The 19,254-nt window shown below is 37.0% G+C and overlaps 1 protein-coding gene across 3 annotated transcripts in view; it reads left to right on the top strand.

Annotated features, from left to right (window-relative positions):
* The first annotated feature begins 276 nt into the window (after nucleotides 1-276).
* BCL9 (BCL9 transcription coactivator) overlaps nucleotides 277-19,254 on the top strand; it is a 113,076-nt gene continuing 94,098 nt past the window's right edge. For 2 of the 3 annotated variants that reach the window (XM_051992855.1, XM_051992853.1), the window contains exon 1: nucleotides 278-603. The gene's annotated coding sequence lies outside the window, so the exon portion shown is untranslated. Of the gene's footprint in view, nucleotides 604-19,254 lie in introns of all 3 variants that reach the window. The other variant, XM_051992854.1, reaches the window with a different exon arrangement.

The following is a 19,254-nucleotide window of genomic DNA, read 5'->3' as shown; positions in this document are numbered from 1 at the left end:
TCCCTTCTGCCATTTTGCTAGGACCCAGGAGGCAGCTCTCCTGCTCGCGCTCTCTCCCTCTCGCGCCCGCCCGCTCCCTCCCTGCCCCCAGCCCAGCCCGGGCTCGCTGCCGCCTCAGCCCCGCCAGGGCCGCGGTAACTCGCCGAGCAGCCTGGCTGCGAGTGCGTGTGCGCGTGTGCCTGCGTGCGCAGCGTAGGCCGAGCCTGCCTGCCTGCCTGCCTGCCTGTCACTGGAGAGTTTTAGTTTGCATTCTGAAGAAAGGAGGGGAGGGGGGAGGGGGAGGAAGAAGGGAGGGAGAATGTCTTGTTTGTGGCTTGTCAGCAATTGCTTGAGACAAGCTTCCATGTGTGAAAGCTACTTGGCATGAATGCCTGGGCTGTACCAAGTGTCACAGCAGCGAGAGGGGGAGTCAGAAGAAAAACAGATCAGACCAGAGCAGACAATAGGCCCCTAAAGTGTTCCCCCTAAGTTGCTTTGATGTTGTCCTAGTGTCTTGATACCAGGAGGCCAGGGATTGCAGGAAAAGGGTCTTTTTTTGTCTCCATTCACTTTCCCCCCTCAATTTCTGAAATGATTCTCCAGAATTTCTCCTCATAAAAAAAGGTAAGCACCCTAACAATTCTTCCTCCTGTGGCAGGCTGCTTTGCTCCAGCCTCAGTGCTCCATGCTTGGAAGTGGGGGGTCTCATTCCAGAGCTGCTCGGGAGCTCTGGTCCCGGGCTTCGGGCTTTTCTGCATTGCCCCTGGAAGTCTTGCGTGGAGCTCGGGACTGGGAGGGGGGTGGCCTCTTTCGAGGGAACCCCAGTAATCTGATCCGTGCCTCTGGGTCTGGGGGAGGAAGGGTGGATGAGGGGGGTGGGAAAGGCTTGTGGGGGGGGGGGGCTGGAGGAGGGGAGGGAAAAGGAGGAAAGGAGGGAGAGAAAGAGGAGAGAGGGAGAGGGGAACGAGGGAGCCAGCAGCCCGAGCAGCCCCAGCCAGCAGTGAGCTTCGGAGGCCTTGCACACTCCAAGCTGTTCATTCTCAGGCTAAGTAAGGGTGGTCGGGGTTCTGCTGGGAGGCTGCAGTGATTGCATCGAGCGGTGTATGCATATGTATGTGTTTGTGTGTTTGTGTGTGTGTGTGTGTGTGTACAGTGTGCGCGCGCGCGCGCGAGTGTGAGTGTGAGTGCTGTGCTCACACACAGCCCCGGCCTGCCTTGGTGTGGAGGGGAGGTGCTTTAGCCCTTATCGCCCAAACCTAGTCTCTACCTACAAGAGCGGCATGGCAGCAAAAAGGGCGAAAGAGAGAACTCTGCTGTAAAAGAATCCAGAAACTTTTCGCGTTCCAGAGGTTTTCCTGTGAATCGGTGCCGTGAAAAGAGTTGTGGGGCTTTTCGTGCCTCGATTTCCCCACCTGTTAAAAAGTGGAGGGGGTGCGGACGGGGAAGCTGATAGTCCTGCGTGCTTCCCGTGGGTTTTAACTGGATCTATCAGATTAATGTCTGTAAAAGGCTGGGAGCTCTGTACAGCTGGGCTTGCTGGGGAATCGGCAAAAGTAGAATTATTATCATTATTCCTAATCATCATGTTCATAATAATAATAATAAAAACATCATTAAAGACTCCCTGAGACAAATAGACTGGAAGCACAGATCAAGTATCTGTGTATTTCTAAGGGAAACAAAAAGCCTTTTTCCACCTGTTGGCTTCTGTCCTTTTCTCTTGTGTCTTTTGGTTAGATTTATTGGTCGATTTGTACGGAGAATGGGGTGGGAGGGGTTGGGTTTTCTCCTTTCCTCCTCCTCCCTTGTACATAATTTTTTTTTGAGGTCACTGTGAAATGGTAAAAAGAGAAAATGTGTCTCCTCTTGTGGTTTACTCTAGACCGTGTGTTTCTGGAGCTGGCGCTGGCTCCAGGCAGATCTACAAACTCCACCTTGGGGGTTAAAGATTTTTTTTTTTTTCATTGTGGCTTTTAAAGATTAAATGAGGTTTATTTACAATTGCTGTTTATCAGAGAGTAAACATCTTACTGTGTGGCCGGGTAACAATATGAAGGCTGTTTACTCATTGGTGGTTTTGTGGCTGAAAGCTATTACTGTTTTAAGTGACATGAAGGAGGTGGGAGTAGAAGGATAGAATCAGTTTCTTGACACTAGTCTTTTAATTTAAAATTGGTAGTGCTTCTTCATCATTAAAGAAAATAAACCTTTAAAATTTGATTAATTTGAGAATTTCTCATCTTCTGGTCCTAATGTATGAATATTGTTTTAGTGGCTCTCCCTGAATTTTTCCTAGATATTAGCTTTTTCCGTCTAATATTAGATAGGGCTTTTTTTTTTTTTTTTTTTTTTAATGACTATGATGCTGGTATCCTTACTTGCAATCTCTCCCATCCTTCCTTGAAAGATCTGAAAAAGTCTGGGAAGCTGTGATTCTATCTATCCTAACCGCAAATCTTTATCAGACTGACACCACTCTGATAGCTAGGGATTGAAACTGAGGATGGTAAGAGAGTCTATTTATGTTTTCCCAGGCTTGCTCTGGAGAACCTGACTTGTGGGTGTGGGGGAGGTCCAAAGAAGAAGGTTAAGTTGGCCTGAGTTTGACAAGACAAGGAGTCTTTCTCCTACTCAGCTCTTTTTTGAAATGTGAAATACGGCTTTCTTCCTCTAGATTTTAAAGCCTATTTTATTTTATTTAGTTAGTTTTTAGAATATAAAACTAGCTGGTACCATTACTTTGTCTTCCTAAGCCTTAAACACAGTCCCTAGTGCTTCAGCCTATCTAGCAGTAGAAGGCATCTTTTGGAATTCCTGATAACTGCACTGAATCACATACTCTTCATCCTTGACATGCCACACATAATAAATAGTTAATATACATAATATCGATTGGCGTGTATTAAAATAGATGCTGATTCATATATAGTGTTTAACATGCATAAGCTATTATATTGTGGAAATAAGGTTTATTGACCTGTAACCTATAACTAAATATAATTATGTGAGCCCAAAAAGGTAGAATAGTATCTTGTAGAGGAGTATTGCATGGGTCATCAGAAGCCTTGGTTTCAAATCTTGTCCTGTGTCACATTGGATACATCACTTAATGTCATTAGGTCTCACTTTTCTTATCTGTAAAATAAAGGGGTTGGGCTATTTGACTTCTAAGATCTCTTTTTATTCATATTCATATCATCTTTTTAGGGTGCTAAATATGCACTATATATTAGTTTCTTTATATCAAGACTGTTCATACAATATAGATAGTTAAACTTCTGTGTATTTATATACATATATATAATTTGTCATCAGGTTAATATACTTTAGACTTGGTCTGTGTACTGACCTGTATAACAACATCACCAGTTGCTTTGCCCCACTATCTCCTCCTTCACCCTTACCTCACATGAAAGGGTGGTTCTTCCCCATGCCAAAGCTAACTCCTCTCCATGTATAAGTGATTCCCTTACATGCCCTCTTCTTCAGCAAATCTCTCAGATATAGTTATCCCTTACACAACATGGGGGTAGAGGTGAGGTGCCCCCAGGAATCTGGAAAATCTGTGTAACATTTTTTTTGGTCCTTCCTTCAAACCATCTTTTTCTTTTATGGGGTGTTGCAGCAAAATTTGGGTTGAGTATTTGGTCATAGACTCTGTGGTATTTGCAGATTGTGTGTTATCTATGACTTCTGCGAAATTACCCCCAAAATTCTTTTGGTGACCCGCAGCATATTGAAACTGTCATGGGGAAAGTCTTCATGTGGAAGGGATAACTAATCTTAAATTTCTCCGTCACCTGACTGCTTCCTTATGATCTATAAATACTCTTGTGTCTTTCCTATGATCAAAAACCATAATTCATCTCTTCTAAATTGCATCATATCACTGTCCTTCCATTTGTGGCTAAACTCTTTGAGAAGATCATCTACAATTGGTTCCTCCACTTCTTTTCCTTTCACTCTCTTCTTAACTGCCGTCTGGTTTCCAGCTTCTTTATTTAAATGGAATTGTTTTCTCCAAGGGTACAAATTATCTCTTAAATGCCAAGTCAAATGGTCTTTTTTAATCTTCATTCTTGTTGACCTTTATTCAACTTTTGACTCCACTGATTACCTTTTTTTATGATATTCTCTTCTTTCTAGGTTCCATTCTCTTGGTTCTCTTCCTATCTGTCTGTCATTCTTAATCACCTTTGCTAAATCTTTGTCTAGGTCCAGCCTATTATTTGTGAGTCTCTCTCAACATTCTGTCCTGGATCTTCTTCTCTTTTGCTTCAATTCTATTTAAGTTGGTGTTCTAATCAGCTTCCAGTTATCATTTATGTAGATTGATTTTCAGATCTGTTTATCCAGTCCTAACCTATCCCTTCATCTGCAATCTGGCATTTCCAATTTCCTAGTGAATATCTTTTTTTAAAAAATTTAATGTATATTTTTAAAATTTCATTAAATATTTTCTAGTTGCATGTAAAAAAAATTGTAACATTCATTTAAAAAAATTGAGTTCCAAATTCTTTCCTTCCTTCCTGCCCCTCTCCCACCCCTTGAGAAGGTAAGCAATATGATATTGATTATACATGTGAAGTCATGCAAAACTTATTTCCATATTAGCTATGTTGAAAAGGAAAACATACACAATAAGGAAAGAAAGGAAAACTTGAAATTTTTCTTCAGTCTGAATGTAAAGTTCATCACTTTTCCCTCTGGAGGTAGATAGCCTTTATTATGGGTCCTTTGGAATTGTGTTGATCAGAGTAGCTAAGTCTTTCGAAGTTGATCATCCTTACTATACTCCTGTTATTGTGTATAACAGTTCTCTTGGTTCTGCTCACTCAACTTTGTATTACTTCATGTAAGTCTTTCCAGGTTTTTTTTTTTTTCCTTCTTTTTTTTTTCCTGAGGCATTTGGGGTTAATTGACTTGCTCAGGATCACACAGCTAAGAAGTAAATGTTAAGTGTCTGAGGTCAAATTTGAACTCAGGTCCTCCTAACTTCAGGACTGATGCTCTATCCACTGTGCCACCTAATTGCCCCTCATTCCAGGTTTTTTGATACTATTCTATTTATCATTTCTTACAGAACAATTGTTTTTTTATTTAAATTATATACTTCAACTTGTTCAGCCAATCCCATCCCTATTGAACAATTTAAACTGGCTATTCTTTAGACTTCTGAACTTCAACATGTCCAAAACACAGCTCATCTTTTCCCCAAAACTGTCTTTTTTCTTCCTAACTTTCTAGTTACTGTTAATAGTATTATCACCCCTCCTAGTCTCTCAGGTTTGCAACTTAGGTATCATCCATGATTCTTCATTCTTTCTTATCCTTTATATCCAAACTATTGCTAAGTCCTGTCAGTTCTACTTTCCTAATATCTTCAGTTTATTGCCACCACCTTGGTGCAGACCTTTATCACCTCATACCTGGACTATTGCAATAGCTTTTTGCTTGGTCTCTCTACATCAAGAAGCCCCACTCTTTAAACCATCCTCTCAGTTCTTAAAGGGGTTTTCTTCAAAATCAGATCTGACCATGTCTCTTTTTCCCATTCAGTAAATTCTGGTGGTTCCCCAATTTGGTATCCAAGATCAAAGATAAAATTCCCTTTTTGGTTTTTAAAGCTCTTCATAATCTATCCCTTTCCTGCCTTTCCAGTCTTTTTAGACTTTGTCCCTTCTGTTCACTGTGATCTAGTGAAATTGGCCTCTGTGTTGTTCCTGACAGAAGACATCTCCTGTTTTCAAGCATTTTTACTGGCTATCCACCATGACTGGAATACTCTCCTTTCCTATCTCCTATCTCCTGGTTTCCTACAAATCTCATCTTAAAATCCCACTTTTTGCAAGAAGCCTTTCTCAGTCCTCCTTAGTGCTAGTACTTTCTCTCTGAGATTTCCACTTTATCCTGTCTATATCTTGCTTGCACTTAATTGTTTGCCTTTTGTCTCCCCGTTTAGATGATACATTCCTTGTTTTTATCTTTCTTTGCATTCCCAACATTTAGCTCAGTGCCTGATACATAGTAGTCACTCAATAAATGACTGTTGTTGACTTTGGGGAAATACATGTGAGTAGACTAGTTGCCACCTATTTCCTTAATTTCATAATTAATCTATACATTGTTGGTAACTCAATTGGAGTTCCTCCATGGTGGCCATCATCTTCTTGGATTAATAAAGACAATAAATTTGGTGGATTAACTATATCTGACTAGGAATTAGGAGACCTAACATCTCTGTTTTAACTCCATGACTACTACATAAACTTGGGTAAGTCAGTCAAGGTCTCTGAGCTTCAGTTGCCTCATTTGTCAAATGAGGAAGCAAATGAAGTGATCTAGGTCCCTTCCACTTTTGTAGAAATTATTCTACAAATAACTTCATAAAGACATCGATTAACTGATCTCCAAGAGTTTACAAATTCCATTCTAAGATTAATTGGCCATGTTTTGACCAGATGGTTAATAATCTGAAAGTTCTTGTTATCCGATGACTTCCTGAATTACCATCACTACTAATTCCTTTTGTTCTGATTGGTGGTCTCCCTATAGAAACCACCATGGTTGAAATGCCATTTCCATCAATGGTGGAAATTCATCAGGTGGGTGCTTGCTACATCAGTGTCTCTGTTGCGTTTCTGCTGTGGTAGACAGGATGATTTTTTTTTTTCTTTAGGATTGTCAATCCATCATCCTTCAGATTAATCAGTAGTTAAAAAAGAACACAGACACACCTGCCCACACATAAATCATAGGTTTGGTGCCTCTACTTTGAAAACCCACACACATTGTGTGGTTAAGGCACATGCTTGGTCCAGCTCATGTAATTTCTGTACGCAGGAGCTGCCTGTGCCCACTGCAGCACACTGCCTACAGATACACTTACCATTTTGACACATAGAAGGTACTATTATTTTTATATGTATCTCATTTTTATATTTATTATATATTTCTATAATATATATATATATCTCCATCACCATTATTACTACTCATTATTATTACCATCAACACCTACCTTCCAAAAATAATGTATTTTGAGCTTACATTTATTTAGCCCTTTACAATTGGCAAAATGCTTTCCAACAACTCTTCTGGGTAGTTAAGAGAAAGTTTTGAAGTTTGTCAAGCAAACATATATAATCATTGGATCTTCATAAAGATTCTACGAGCTAAGTTATATTATTATTCCCATTTTACAGAAAGGAAACTGAATAAAAGAGACTGATTTCCCTAGCATCACATAGCTAGTGAGTGTTTGGGGCAGGATTCAAATCCAAATCTTATTTTTACAATGCTCTATCTAGTATATCATATAGTCAATACATAGATTCAATTTTTGATCCCATTGATTCAAATTGGCTATAATGAGGCACAGAATAATCTATTGATTACTGCCCATTCTGAGAAACTCTTGGCCATGTCCTTTTTAAAATTTTGCCCCAGGAGGTCCATCTAAACCTTCCTTAATTTCTCTTGACATTGCAAAGGTATGGGGAGCACTCTGTCCACTTGGCCATCCCTCATCCATTTCATCTTCTCTTCTTGTGTAATTCATTGATGATATAATTTATTTCTGTTCTTTGAATTCCTCATTAGTTACATGTTGTAGTCTTCTCAAAATCACTGTGTATCTCTCCATTGCCCTCTATATGACATTCATTTTTCATTCTTCAGAAACTTGTATTCCATGTTTCACTCCCATATATTAGTCCCACTAGAAGGTTGGTATTAAAAAAAATACAAGCATGTTTTCTTTATTCTCATTTTACCAGATGAGGAGTCTCAAGCTCTAAGAGTTTGTGACTTTCCTAAACTCACATAGCTAGCAACTGGGGCTGACAGAGCCTTTTGACTCCAAGTATATGTTTTTCCTCCAGAGGTTGGCAAACTATGGCCCCTGGGTCATAGTTTGCTGACTTCAGCCCTAAACAATGCTGGGAAACTGACTTTGGAAGTTATTAAAGAAGAAAAGTAATATGAATTGGAAGTGGAAGAGTATTCCACAAGAGGACACTTGGAGTCTAAAGTCAAGGGAGTGATTAGGGAAAGGAGCCAGTGGGGGAAAATATAAAAACTAATGATTTGATCAGAGCAGAACTGGAGAATCTGAAATAGCATAGCTCCAGGATCTGGGGAGATGAATAAATGGAAATGAAAAAATGAAAATGTATTGGTATATTAAGTGCTTCCTGTCTGCCAAACACTGGGGATAAGAATACAAAAATCAAAGTCAGCTTCTGTCCTCTTGGAGCTTACATTCTTATGGGGGAGATTATGAACAAAGGGGAAAGAGAGGGAATAGGCAATTATTTAAAATTTAACTCATCCTTGACTTAAATTGAATAGGAAAAGTGAGGCTCTGGATTGGGAGCAACTTTGCCATATTAAAAAAGTATGTAAAATATATAGTATGTGGAGAAGTACAGTGTGGTGAAATGAAGAGAACAGTGGAAGTAGAAATGGGAGAATTTCAGTAATTTACTTAGAATCACATGACCATGGGCAACTCATTATCTCTCTGATTTACATTTTCCTCACTTATTATTTGAGTAGTATTTTCCCTTCTACCTCCTAGGATTGCTGTGGAGATAAAATGAGATATTATATGTGAAGCTTCTTTGTAATATGTAAGGCACACAAACATAAGACTTTGAAAATAAAAATATCAGCCTCTGGTCTCATATTTAAGATATCTTTATTCTATTGACAAATACACTGTATACTCAAGTGTTGATTGCTTCATATAGTTTAACAAAGAGGATACTGTAAGATAGAAATTGGAAACTATACACATATGTAGTCATTTGTATATTTAATATCTTATTACACGCTCGTGAATTAAGAGGATGTTATTATCCCTCTTATATTTGAGGAAACTGAGACATGGGAAGTAAGTACTTAATGGGTAGTTAAGGGTTAACTTGCTGAATTTCCATCTTGGTTAAGTATCTGCAGGAGAAACCAAGCAGATAGTTGGCCCAGTAGGATAGTAGAATCTTAGATTTAGAGCTGGGGAAGATTGTGGAACTCTCTCATTTTACAGATGAGGAAATTGAGAAGGATTGAGAGATGAAGTTACTTTCTTAGGGTCTGGGGTGGAATTTGTCAAGACCAGTGCCCTATCCACTCTGCCATGCTATTGCCCATGCAGTGTTTTATTTTAATCTGACTCATTAACAAGAATAATAGTCTGATTAATAAAAAATGATAATAATATATCAATACTTGGAGGCTCTGTAAAATTCACTCTCACTTAAATCCAACTCACTTACATGTTGTATTATCACCTCCCTAATATTTGTTTTCTTCAAAAACAAAGGAAAAACAACAACAAATTTTGCCATCAATGCAATAGCGATCCACTTACTAGTTGGTAGAAATTGTTAAGAGAATTATCTAATCATAAAGTAGTTAAGTGACTTGCACAAATGCACATAAATACTAAGTATCAGTAGTAAGATGCGAATTCTTGTTAAACGTTTAGCTATGTCTCCATTTTGACATTTTGGGAACTCACATTTATATAGCATGTAAAGGTTTGCAGAGTGCTTTATTCACATTATAGATATTTTCATCCCCATTTTATAGATGAGAAAAGAGAGAATCTGAGGGCTTAAATGACTTGCCTCTAAACACAAAGCTTGTAACTGTCTGAGTCTGAGAGATTTGAACTTTGGTTTCCTCATTTTAAGTCCAATGCTTTATCCATAATGCCATTGCCAATAATTATTCTTTCCCCCTTTTATTAGGAGAGGAGACTAATCTTTCAAAGAAAAAGGTCAACTTATTCCTCAATAGTTTCATTAATTACTCAGATTGCCTCAGTTCCTAGGACAGTGCTGTGCACATTTAATAAATTTTTATTCATTGTCGTTTAGTCTTAAGATGAGTCACAAAAGACAACAGAAAAGAATATTTTGTTAGTTGCTGGAGGTAATAAGAAGGGAATGGGTTTTGTACTTTGTCTTTGGGGATATAGATTGGTGGAATATGGTGGATGTAAAGGCTGTGAGGATGGATTCCTGTACGTATGCATATACTGTATAAAGTTTGTCAAATTTTTTGAAGTGAAAGGCGCCGCAGTATGAATATGTGAGATTTTAATTTATGGGTTTTAAATGAATATGCCAGTCAGCATGCAGGGCACACGTGCAAGAAGCCAACACTGAAGTGCCATTTTCAAAAGAAAAAGCTCTTTTGAATTCATGTGTTTCTGTATAATAAGTATGAATCAAAAATGGGCTGACATTGGATGCCTCTCTTGGTTTGTCTATTCTTGCTTGCTTTGCAGTGGAAATCTTGTTGAGATGTATACCTTGCATTGTGTTTACTCAGATGCTTTTGGAGAAACTGAGGGATCAGCTAACGTAATAATAACTCAAACTTTACATTTGTCATGATACCTTTTGTGAAACCATTAATGAGCTTAAGAACAAATAGATTGGCTATGAAGATCTTGGGGGAAATTGAGGAAAATATCAATTATGATTTGTTATTGGGTGATGGAATCAAGATTCAAAAGACCTTGACAGGCAGGGAGGAGCCTATAAAGAATGTGACATTTAATGTAAAGTCCTCTGCTTAGTATCAAAAAAACCCAACTACATAAATATGGGATCAGGAGACTTGACTCTTACCTTCCTCATATATAAAATAAGCTACTTGTTCTGTGTGGTCCCTGAATCCTCTTCCAGTTCTGAATTCAGTGATCTTGTGATCATTGGTTATGTGGAAAAAAATCTTGGGTTTTTAGTGGACTGCAGGCTCAATATGAGATCAAAGGGAAATGTGACTGCCAAAAAAATGCTAATGGAAACTTAAAGCTACATTATTAGAAGTGTAGGGTACCAAACAAAGAAAGTAGCAGTACCAACCCAATCTTCAGTAATCATATCATATTTGGAATATTTGGATTGAGTTTAGGTTCTCATCTCTTAAGAGGAACATTAGTGAACCAGAGTACAGCCACAGGAGAGCAAACAGAATGTTGAGTGGCTCTGGAAAACATGTTATAAGAGAAAAAGTTGAAGAAAATGGTGATATTTCAAAGCCAAAAGAAGAGAAGACTTAGGAAACACAAATTAGCTGTCTTCAAAATTTTTAAAGAATTGTCAAGTGAAAGAAAAAAAAATTTTCTCTAATTTCAGGGCAAAAGAAAAAACCAATGGATAGATATTAAAGGGAGCCAGAAGTTAGTTCATTAAAAGGAAAACTTTTCTTTTTTTTTTTTTAAATTTTTTATTTAATAATTACTTTATATTGACACTCGTTTCTGTTCCGATTTTTTTTTTCCCCTCCCTCCCTTCACCCCCTCCCCTAGATGGCAAGCAGTCCTTTATATGTTGGATATGTTGCAGTATATCCTAGATACAATATATGTTTGCAGAACCGAACAGTTCTCTTGTTGCTTAGGGAGAATTGGATTCAGAAGGTATAAATAACCCGGGAAGAAAAACAAAAATGCAGATAGTTTACATTCGTTTCCCAGTGTTCTTTCTTTGGGTGTAGCTGCTTTTGTCCGTCATTTATCAATTGAAACTCAGGTCTCTTTGTCAAAGAAATCCACTTCCATCAGGAAAACTTTTCTAATAAGAGTTGTCTGAAAATGGAATAAGTTACCTTATGAGACAGTGAGTTTCTTGTTGCTGAAAGTGTTACAGCAGAATCTAAATGGCCACTTGGTGAAAATTCTGTAGAGTATATATTCTCATGGCAGACAGGGCTAGGTGACCTCCATGGTCCCTTTTATGGCCAAGACTTTATGATTATAGTACCTGACCTACTTTTGTAAGTTGCTGCTTTTGAAAGTTGAATGAAATGGAGAAAAGAGGGTAAAGAAAACCATCTGATGATGAGTTCACTGCTCATGCTTTCTTTCTTTATAACACTCTTAATTTCAAATGTAACTCCTTTTTGAAATGGTGTAGGAACTTATCAAGTACTTTTCTCCTTTACTGCCCTTAGTAATAGATTTTGGTATCTAAGGGTAAATCTTAACCAAATTCTGTTAATATATCCATAGTTATAGCAAGAATAGCAGTCAGAATTTTTTAACTTGCTTTCTTGTTCCTACCAGAGCAAATCACTGTCTGTCTTTGTACTTAAGTTGATAAAACCCAACAGAGTAAGACTGGAGAGTGTAGAAACTCCCTTTAATTTCTGCCTATAGGTTTTGGCTTCTACCTTCTGTAACTACACAGAGAAAATCTAATTTTTCTTCTATTTGGCAACCCTTCAAGAAAGTATCATTGCTAGATATTTGGCCATCAGGTGATGAATATTATCCACTAAATACTTGAGGTTGAAGTGAGGGAAGAGTTCACCAATAAAACTAGAGATCCTAGAAGTATTGAACTCTAATTGAATGACAATTTTTTTCACTTACCAGGATCTTATTTTTACCAATTACATATAAAGAAAGTTTTCAACATTATTTTTTGTAAGATTTTGAGTTCCAATTTTTTTCTCTCTCCTTCATTATCTTTCCCTTCCCCCAAACAGCAAACTGTCTGATAGAGTTTATACATATACAAATCATTTTAAATATATTTCCATATTAGTCATGTTGTGAAATTTAAAAAAATCAGAAAAAAGAGAAAAACCATAAAAAAGGAAAACAAACAAACAAACAAACAAAAAAGGTGAAAATAGTATTCTTCATGCGGCATTCAGTCTCCATAATTTTCTCGCTGGATGTGGATCCCAAGTCTGTTGAAATTGTCTTGTGTCATTGTATTGTTGAGAAGAACTAAGTCTTTCATAGTTGATCATCACACAATCTTGCTAGTGTTCTGGTTCTTCTTATTTCACTCAGCATCAATTTATGAAATGACCAATGTTTTGAAGTTGTCATAAATATGTTTTTACCCTCTAAAATATTTAGAAGTATTATTGATCACAAAATAGATAATAAAATATTTTGAAGTACCTTATATAACAAAACTGTGACTTCATATTTTTCCTTTGCTCAAATGACTTAAAATTTTACATTTATTACTTTAATTAGCTTCACAGTCACTTCAAGGAAGGCACAGTCCCAGTATCCATAAATGGACACACCTGCAAATTAGGATTAGGATTCTATTTCTAGAAGACAGTTTAAGAAGTATTTACTTACAGTTCATAAAACATTGTATAGGCAAAGAAATGTATTATGGTATTTACTGTTTTGCCCATTTCCTTATCTTTCCTTGATGTTTTAAAGAATTATGGAGTTTGTTCAGTTTTTAATTGAAAATTCAAAATGTTACCCAGACAGAAGGACAAGGAAATGGGGATTCTTCATGTTTCCCATGAAAATTCAACTACCTTTCCGCTGGAACAATAAATAAACAAGGTGAAATCTACCACTGACATCAGTTGAAAGGGGCTAAGCCATCATTTGTCTGGGAAGGGACTTGCAGGGATTTCCTTTGTTGTAAAACTTGCAGTAGTTTTGTTATGGCTAATATGGATACACAGGATTGTGTGTCATCCCTAGGGGATTGTACAGTTAATGTTTGGGGAAGGAAGCTTTGTTTGTTTAGTGTCTGTAGGCCTCAGGTATTTGGTAGTGTGGTGGAAAAGGATTGTGTGATGGATACTTGCTGCAAGGATACCTAAATTAAGAGTTTATTGAATCCAAATAAGCAACATATGAAGGAAAACTGAAAGGAATATTGTTCTTAAAGTGATGTATTTTAACAGTGCACATTAAAAATACAGGCTATAAATAAATCTCTTTAAATATAAGAAGAGTTATGGTCTACATTCTTATTCTATGTAACCTCTTAGGAAATCTACCCCTTTAAAAAAAAAAAAGGAGATTTGATTGCAAATTTCTCTATGAGGATAGCTCATCTTCCCATTCTACTTTTCCTTTCCATTCATTACTGAGATTTGTAGACCAATGAACATTCCACTTTTTCTTCACACTCTTAAGCCTCTTGTTTTATCTTATTTCTTATTTTGGGGTCTTATGATTTCTGGTTAAAGGCTAATTTTTGTATACAAGAGGCACAGATTATAAACCAGCTGGTGAAGTCTATCTGTTTCATTTGCCAAGTATGCCTGCAGCTTGTGTATGAGGCCAGTAGGGGAGGAGAGCTCTGTGCCACCCCAGAAATACAGACATAAGATTTTTAAAAAATGTCTTCAAGGAAAATCATTGTTTTTTCACAAAGGTAAGTATGGCTGCATTAGGAATATGACTTTGAGAACCAGGAGAATCAGACACAAAGAAAGCCTATAAAAAACGATTTAATTTTCATATTTAAAGATTTTATATATGGTCTTCCACAAAAGCTCAAGAAATCAGGTGATGAGAAATGACAATTGTTTATGGATACAGAGTCTCATAGTTGATGGAAAGAAGTGCTTAGAAATAAATGGCCAATTCCCAACCAGAGGAGGGGAAAAAAGTTGATGGAGGGGTGCTTAAGGGCTAGTCCATTGAGAGTGATGTTACTTAATATATTTATTAACAAGCAGGAGTGGGTGGATGGTAAGGTGCCAGCATGAATCAAGATACTTGCCAAGTCAAAATTTAAAAATCAAGTGTGATGCTAGGATAAATAAATAGTTGTATTAAGCCACTTACGGGTAGGAACTGAATTTTATTTTATTTCTTTTGTACCTCTCTCTCTCCTCTGAAGGAGTGCCTGGGATAATGCTGGGCTTATAGGAGACTATCAAGAAATGTTAGTTGTTTCAAGGAAGATGCGTTTTCATTATGCTCAGCAATGGTCAGACTCTTTTTTAATGTGAATATTCTATTCTGTTCTGGGCTCCATGACTGAGCAGAAAATACTAAGGAATATTATCTAAGAATTAGAAAATAAGATTTCTGGGGATAGATTAGAATTGGAGTTGTCTGGTTTTATATATATTTATGTATGAAGGATACTTGCATATGTTCTGATGAATTTTTGATCTTTCTTTATTGAGAGAAAGCTTGGTTACAGTACAAGAATTAGAGGTTAGATAAATAATTTTATTAATTGTAAGAAGTATTAAACGTGACTAGAGTTTACTTTTTTAAAAAATCTTATTTTTTTATATAGAGGCAGATTGATAGAGTAAGAAAAGGGAGGGGGGGGGAAGAATACCTGATTTGCATTCTGTAAGACTTAAATTTGAAGCCTGCCTCAGACATTTAGCAGCTGGATGACCCTGGACTTAAATTCACTTAAACTCCCTCAGCCTCAGTTTTCTCATCTGGAAAATAGGAATAATAATAGCATTTCTATCACAGGGTTGTTGTGATGTTCAGATGAGATGTTAGTTATTATTAATGATATCACAGTACATCTCCATCTTCCCTTTCCAATGAGCCATTCCCTATTTTAAAAAATGTTTTTAAAGAATGGAGGAAAAAAGCAGTTCAGCAAGAAGAAACCAATGTATTATCTACCTGATAGTATATGCAGTATATTATCCATAGTTCCCTGTTTCTGGCAAGGGGAGTGAGGTTTATTTTCTCACTTTTTCCTCTGAGTCAAGCTTGGTCTTTACTACTATTTAGAATTCCATTTCAATTGTTAGCTTGCTTTTTTTTTTTTTTTTTTTTTTAACATTTCCATCATTAAAATCAGTGTGTCTTATTCTACTTGTTTCACTCAGGATCAGTTCATATGATTTACCATACTCCTTTGAATTTTTCATTTCTTAAAATGCAGTGATAATTCATTACATATTAGAGCATCATTACTGTAGTATGAACATCCACCCATGTAATTATTCTGCTATGTTGAGCCACTTCATTTGATGGGCATGTACTTTGCTGGCTGTGTTTTGCTGTGAATATCCAGGTATGTTGTGGCCTTTTTGTCTGTGATCTCCTTTAGATATGTGCCTAGTAATAGGATCTCTTGGTCAAAAAGTATGGACATTTCAATCACATTTTTTTAGTAGCATAATTCTTTAAATTGCTTTCCAAAATGATTGGGTCAGTTCAGCTATACCAACTACCTATTGGTGTGCCTGCCTTTTTGCAGCCCCTCCAACATTTATTATTTCCATTTTTTGTCATTTTTGCACTTTCCTGGGTATGAGGTAAAACTTTAGATTTTAAAAAAATATTCCTTTCTTTATTATCCATTATTTGGAACAATTTTTATATACTTATTTCTAATTTAAAATCTTTTTCAGAACTGTTTGTTCAAATCCTTTTAATTACTTATTCACTGAAGAATGGCCCTTATTAATTTTTTGGCTCTCAGACTCTTTTAAAAAATTTTATTAAAGCTTTTTATTTACAAAATATATGCACTGACCCCTATAAAACTTTCTATTCCAAATTTTTTTCTCCTTCCCCCACCTTTCCCCTAGATAGCAGGAAGTCCAATACATGTTAAATATGTTAAAATATATATTAAATTCAATATATATATATATATATACACACAAAAACATATTTATACAGTTATCTTGCTGTACAAGAGAAATCGGATCAAGAAGGAGAAAAAAAAACCTGAGAATGCAAAATGCAAGCCAACATCAACAGAAAGAGTGAGAATGCTATGTTGTAGTCCACACTCAATTCCCATAGTCCTCTTTCTGGGTGTGTGACTCTCTTCATCACTGAACAATTGAAACTGGCTTGAATTATATCTCTTAGACTCTTATCAGAAATATTAGATAAAAAAGAATTTCCCCCATTCTTGATGAGTGTGTACTTTGAAGGCTAAATCAATCCCCTTCTCTGTAAACAGAGTTAGACTAACTCAGAAACTTTTGGGACATCTGCCTAACAGTTTAAAGGCTAACCCTACAATTTTTTTGGTAAGGGAAGAGAATCCTGTACATCCTCATCATGTCACAGGGGCTCTTGCTGAGCTCTTCGAAACTTTGCCTGTTTTTCTGGCATCACAAAAGTTTGTTCATTTTGCTCAAAAGAAGTTGTTGGGCTATACAAAGATAGTAAGTATGTCCCTGAATTGTAGGAAAAACTTTGAAGATATTTTCAAGTCTTTTCCACTGGTGATTCTTTCTCTGAAGGATGTTTGAGATAAAACTGTCGAAATCTCTAAGATAGGCTTGTAAGGAACGTAATAGTAGATAAATATCTCTCTCAAAGGTCATTTTCATAGGGAACGAATAAAATATGTCTGAAAGTGTATACTACTTTGATTAATAAGTTTAGGTGGCTCAATGGATAGAATGTTGTCTTGGGAGTCACAAAGACTAATCCTTCTGAGTTCAGATCTGGCCTCAGATACCTACAAACTATGATCCTGCCTAATGATCCATTAACCTTATTTGCCTTAGTTTCTCATCTATAAAATGAACTGAAGAATCCTTCATGTAACAAACAACACGATTCCATGAGTCAAAGCAGGGAGGCTTATTCTTGGCTTTGTTGGATTCGGGGAGAGGGACAAAGACAGAGAGAGAGGAGGCAAAGAAGAGAGAAAGAGAGACAGAGACAGAGAGACAGAGAGATAGAGATAGACAGAGTCAGAGAGAATTCCTGGCAAAGAGGGAGAGCCAGTGAAAATGCATGGAGCTTGTAGATGGAATATCTCATGTTGAGGACCTGCCATGAGACCAGTGGATCGAAGAGTCGATGTAGAAGAGTAAAAGATAAGAAGATTAGAAAGGTAGGAAGGTGTGAAGGACTTTAAAGTTTTTAAGAGTTTCTTAGTGTTTCTTAAGTGACCTTGTGAAAAAAGAGATCATGTCAATCTAAGGACTGATGATCACTACTAATAAGCATCAGAGAGATAGTATGACCAGATAACATTACTTCATTTGCTGTTGTAGACAAAGCAAAGGGTGCATCTGATGACCTAATAGGTCTTTTCCATCTCTAATATCTGTGATTCTATGAAATTGGATGTAGACAAGTGCAAGCTAATGCATACTAGAAGGAACAATGGGAGCAGCTCATCCACACTGATGGGCTCTGAATGACTATAGTTGTAAGTGCTCAGGAAAGGATCTAGGGCTCATTGTGGATTGCTCAATGGAGACATCTGTTCAATGTGCAGTGGCAGTCAAAAGAGGGAATGAGATATAATAGACTGTATTAACTTTAAGAATGGGATAAAGGAGAATGCAGAAAATAATATGCTGCCTATAATTTGGCATTGAATATTTCTATGTAATTATAATAAAACATTTTAATGATATACATTGATGTTATGACTTTACCTCAAAAATCAGGATTCTGCGTTGGTCCTTTCTTTTCAAAGAAAACAAAGCAGAAATATAAAAAGTCCGGGGAAACAACAGAAATTCTGCAATACAGACTAGGAAATTGCCCACAATGAAAAATAAAAAAAAAAAGACAAGGGCATTCTCATTTGGAAAAGGGAGAAATAATGACACTGCACAAATTTATTTAAAATTAATGAAAGTTTCAGGAAAATAACCCAAGCAGACTCCTGATTATCCTTGGTAATGGAGGTTAGAAATAGGCTGGATAATTGAAATCCAGATAATCCCCCAACCTCATTTAGTTATTAGTTTCAGCATCTTACCCTATCAAAACTTTTAAAAGATTAACAAATACATGGCTTGGCAGATTGCAGCTTGTGTTAAAAGATGGCACACCAGCTCTTATTCATGGTATGCTAGTATCTAGTCATGGCTTGGCCACAGGCACCTTACCTGGTCAATAACCTTTGGTTCTATGTCCTACACTGTAAGCTTCCTCCCTTGTTATTGTTGTTGTCATTCCTTCTCCAGCTCCTTTTCCAGATAAGGAAACTGAGGCAGGCGGGTTAAATGATTTGGCCAGGGTCACAGAGCTAGTGAGTTTCTGAGACTGGATTTGAACTCAGAGTCTTCCTAACTTCAGGATCAGAACTCTGTCCGTGGTGCTACCCACCTGCCTTTTCTCTCCTGGTGTCTCCAACTTTGGATGGCAGGGATATCAGGGATACAGACAGGATGTAAAGAACTACCTTTTAAAATTTTTTTTGTAGCAGTGTGTTCTCTGTTTGATTCCTCCATGGACATTTTCTTCCCTTCTCTACTCATATGCTTAAAACTACACACTTCTCCAATTGAATTCTAAATAGGAGCAAATTCTTTTTGTCCCAACACATCCTCTCTAGGACATGCAGAAGAGCAACAGGCTATCCCAAAAGTGGGAGGGCTTATCAACTCTAGAAAGCTGAGAGCTAGAACAGAAATTTCTAATATGCAATAAGATTAGAAGACCTTTAAATTAAAATATTCAAAATGTAGAACATATACAAAGAATTTACCTTTTATGTAGCAGGTAGGGGATTAGGGAAGATCTGAGTTCAAATCCATCTTCTGGCCTCAGACATATACTATCTG

The sequence above is a fragment of the Antechinus flavipes genome, chromosome 4, assembly GCF_016432865.1.
Source record: "Antechinus flavipes isolate AdamAnt ecotype Samford, QLD, Australia chromosome 4, AdamAnt_v2, whole genome shotgun sequence".
Classification (NCBI taxonomy): Eukaryota; Metazoa; Chordata; class Mammalia; order Dasyuromorphia; family Dasyuridae; genus Antechinus; species Antechinus flavipes.
The sequence above is the reverse complement of the archived record's forward strand: the minus strand, read 5'-3'. Positions and strand labels throughout refer to the sequence as shown.